Source organism: Cicer arietinum, chromosome 7 (assembly GCF_000331145.2).
Source record: "Cicer arietinum cultivar CDC Frontier isolate Library 1 chromosome 7, Cicar.CDCFrontier_v2.0, whole genome shotgun sequence".
NCBI classification, from domain to species: Eukaryota; Viridiplantae; Streptophyta; class Magnoliopsida; order Fabales; family Fabaceae; genus Cicer; species Cicer arietinum.
The window spans coordinates 28,393,201-28,397,944 of NC_021166.2; the positions used below are offsets into that span (position 1 = coordinate 28,393,201).

General features: G+C 28.1%; 1 long non-coding RNA gene across 1 annotated transcript in view; it reads right to left on the reverse strand.

Annotated features, from left to right (window-relative positions):
• Positions 1-3,611: 3,611 nt before the first annotated feature.
• Positions 3,612-4,744, reverse strand: part of LOC105852542 (uncharacterized) — a 2,538-nt gene continuing 1,405 nt past the window's right edge. Inside the window, exon 3 of the long non-coding RNA XR_001144448.3 lies at positions 3,612-3,865. This is a non-coding gene — a long non-coding RNA (uncharacterized lncRNA). The remainder of the gene's footprint in view (positions 3,866-4,744) is intronic.

The window sequence follows — 4,744 nt, forward strand, 5'->3', positions numbered from 1 at the left end:
ATGAGTTTTTTGTTATATTACAATAGGATGAAGTTTGTTTTATTTGGTGATTGATTTATAAACATCAACTATTTATGTTTTTTTTTTTTTTTAGAATTTGTGTTGCAAAACAAATTTAGGAACATGCAACTTAAGAAAAATGAAAGCTTAACACATGAGTTTTTTTTGCATAAATAGAAAAATAAACTAAACTTTATTTTATTTTAAATGATTTATTACAAATAAGCTAAATAAAACAAAATTAGAGAACAATAAGAAATCGAAACCTTACTGCTGAATTGGTTTTGCTGGACTGGTTTTATCAAGTTTAGATTCTCTACTCCTTTTTTTGCCTATTATTCTCGCTTCTTCTTTTTACTCAATAGTGCTCTCCCTATTTCTCCTCTTGGTGTGAATTATTTATAGACTTTTTGGGTGAAGGTTACAAAAGACAAGGGAATAATTGTCAACTGATCACCATTTTTATTACTATTAATTTATTTCTTTTCGCTTTCTTTTCATTCAATTGATCATCATGATACTGATTTTCAGTACCATTAATTTTCGGTTTATTTTCATTCAAATGATCACTTTTATAATGATTTTTATTACCATCAATCCATTTTTGTTTTTCTTTTCATTCAATTATATAAGTTTTTATTGTATTTAAGAAAAAAGTGGAACTTTTGAAAAGGAATAAGAGGCAAAGAGGAACCAAAAGAACCCATGATTTTCTGAAGTTTAAAGGCCTAATTATTTATTTTTATTATTATTCTTATCATTATAATTTTTTTTCATTTTTTTATATTTATTATTTTTCATAAAAAGTCTAAAGGTAGCAGAAAATATTAGGTGTCAACAATCGACACACAGCGGTATTAAACACATCACAATATATCAAAACATTCAAGGAAATAATCATATTTTAAAGTCAAAATCACTCAAGAAAAATTAATATTTCATTATAACATCAAATCATCAAAGAGAAATTATTATCACATTAGATACACATTAACCACAACAAAACAATTACAAGATGGTGCAGTGCTATGCATGCTCTTGATAACTATATATGATCCAAACATTAGATCTGCCACTAAGACAACTTTCACATAGAAAAAAAAAAAACTATCACAAAGGAAACTTCCACGAAGATGCATATGACATGACATGATGGTAAATTATCAAAATAAAATATTCCCACACAGCTCACTAAGATGCATATATCATGATATGAAGATGTATTATGAAAATCAAACATTCTCACAAAGTCCACTAAGATTATGTCAAATGCTCTAAAAATAACTTATACAAATTCATCACCTTATTATTCAAATATCACAAGGATCATACATCACAGGTTCTTATCATGAAAATCAAATATTCTTAAACAACCATCATAAAAATCAAAACTTTCACCTCATATATCACGAAGATAATATATTCATAAGCAACTATCACAAAGATTAAAATTTTCGCTATACATCTCATGAAATCATATATTCATTAAAGTATCATAAAAATCAAAACTTTAATCTCTTACATCATAAAAATTTAAACTTTCATCATATGTCATACATAAATTCAAAGTTTATCACATATATCATAAATAATACTTTTAACACATTAAACATAAAAACTTAAACTTTCTTCACATATACCACACATTTCCATAATTTAAATCAGACAACACCTTATAAAAGTTTCTAATCCATATTTTAATCCTACAAACCCCAATTTGTCATATTAATTTAATTACAACTAAATAGGGCTAGCATCATGTGTAGCGAGCTCCGAATGAATTGTGGGAAATTACAGTTTTCTCATTCATCTCACATTATAATATACTCATGAAATCAAAATCCTCTCACCCATTACCTTATTTAGATACTTTCACATGCAAATACAAATCTACAAGAAAAAGCATTTGTTATTTAGCTCATTGTTCTTCAATCGATCTAACTCGATAATTTATGGGTAAATGTCAAAAATAAATTATGAAAACACACTAAAAAATTTCAATTTCGAAATTAAATCAAGTTAACTTACCCTAAAAGGGAAAATAATCAGGGGATAATATAGCCACCATTCACACGGTCGTTTTGGCCTTGGTCTCACTCAAATCGGACTTACGGTGAAGAAGAATGGTGTAAAATAACGAATTCCATATACGAATGAGTCGAGCATTTTAGAGAGAAATTATGATGATTAAAAATATGAGAAAATGTGTTTAATTTACTAGCTAATTTGAATGAAACAACATACTAAAGTTTGAACAAAAATGGAGAAAGTTTTCTAGACAGTGATTGATGACTGATATCAATTTTCTTCCCTTCTTTCCTCTTATTGGGATGTCGTGCGATTCTCTTGTGTGTCGCTCCCTCTCTTTCTCATACTTTCCCTTCTTCTTGTTATTGAATTAATTTTTTTTTTGTATTTATTTAATTAAGTTTTAATCTTGCATATGTGTCTAACCCATAAAACACATTCTACTTTTTTTTTTATGTAATACCAACAATTATCAAAACTAATTTTTTTAACACTTCTTTAAACACAATTTCATTACTAAAATATTACTAATATTTTATAAAATAAATTAATTATCCTTTTAAAAATATATTAGTAATAACTAAAATCCTCATACTCATAATTATTACCACAATTATTAAATTATTATTTTTGAAGATACTTACATTAAAATATTATCATCTTTAAAAAAAATAAAATGTAAAATAAATAAATATACTATCAACAATTTACCTTAATTATTATATCACAATAAATACATATAAAATTATTATACCATTGCAACTATATACAAATAAAGAAAATCAATATCAATGTTACTATTATTTAATATTAGTCAACGCACAAGAAAATGTCACATTAATTACGAACACACATGTAGAAGTAAAATAACCTAAAATTTTATTCTAAATATTAAATTAAAATACTATTATTTTTAGAAAAATATATAAATAATAAAATATAATATTTTTTATTGATATTACTCATTTAATCCGATATGTATAAAACTAGCAGATCATGGAAAATACTCATATAACAATAATTAATCACAAAATTTATCAACATATAGTCTAAAGTAATTTTAAAATCAAATTAATTGTTTAAAATACTATTTGATTAATAAAATAATTTATTATAAAATTTTAAATATTACAACTGGCATTACCAAATTTAAAGCTGAAAACATAGTACCTGAAGGCTACACTTGACAACGGAAGAAAAAACTCTTCAATAAGGCTAACCATTTTATGTTAGATGACCTATTTCTGTTAAAAGTAAGTCCTGATGGGTTGGTTAGAAGATGTGAGGAAACGAGCCAGTTATGTGGCATTATCGCAATTCACCATATGTAAGACATCATACTAATGAACGCATAGCGATTAAAGTTCTTCAGTGTGGATTTTTTTTGGCCTAAATTGTTCAAAGATTGTGTGAAGTTTGTAAAATTGTGTGACAAGTATGAAACCCTAAACCCAAATTGAAATAAAAAGTAAAATGCATTAGTTTTAAAGAGATTCGCAGCGGTTCCAAAATAGAATATATATATATATATATTTTAAAAAAAAAATACTTTAAGGTTCAAGACGTCACATTCACACTTACACAAAATGCTTGCATAAAAATTTTCAATAAAAAAAATATAGTTGATGTTCATTAAATAAATACTTTTGATATAAAAGCAAGTTCTAAACTTAGAGACAATTAATTTCTACCTCTGAATAACCGATAAAAGTAACACAATTGATCAATCAAATTTACAAAAATCTAAATTGTTCATAACTCAACAAAATACGAAAAATTACTCTCACCCAATATCACCTATTCAGAGCGTGAATCCCCAATCGATAACCTGAAATAACTGCGCTCTCGCAAGCGCCAAACACAAGCAACAAGTGGTGAGCTTCGAAAACATGTAATAGTATAAAATAACTGAGAAGAACACGTAAAAAATATTAAACACCGTATCATATCAAATCACAACCAACAAGAATAATCAAGGTAAAACATTGATACAATCCACAACATCAAGTAAGTAAATACACAAATCAAGTAATGTTATGCATGCTCTTATACTCTAGACTCCTCCTCTTTCATTGGTACCATTCTAACTCTGAAGTACTTGGTTAGGAGGCTTGATACTATGCCACCACGCAAGTGGACGGACAATTCAAATTGGCCATGTCCTCATAGATCCCCTCAACTCAACCCGAGACACATATACGCGACAGTCGAGGTAAACGTGTGTTGTATGGTAGCTCCCAACATTTGGGGTGCTACCTCTAACTCACTTAGGAATTCCCCACCCGAATACCTCCAAGGTCTAACAATCTTGCCCTAAGGCTCAACAGCAGACCGCCACGATCAGGCTCATTCAGTTGTACTTCCCCATAATCACTAGGCTTTTCAGGCCCTACCTATATGATGACCAAATAATCTCTACTTCAAAAATTATCAACAACTATTTTCTCCCCTCGTTGTCCTAGGTTACTTACTCCATTAAGAGAACAATCATTGGCACGGGTCGAATTCGTCACTATTCAATTAAACACAATACGCATTTCATGATATTCTTCAAAGTGGTAATATCACAAGTCAAGGAGTACACATCGTCATTGCAGATTTCCATAGTCATACATTACATTCAGATTTTATCATCATAATACATCATCTCAAGCAATAAAGAGTCTTCACTCACATATAATAATAATAATAATACTAGATCGTTCACACACATCAC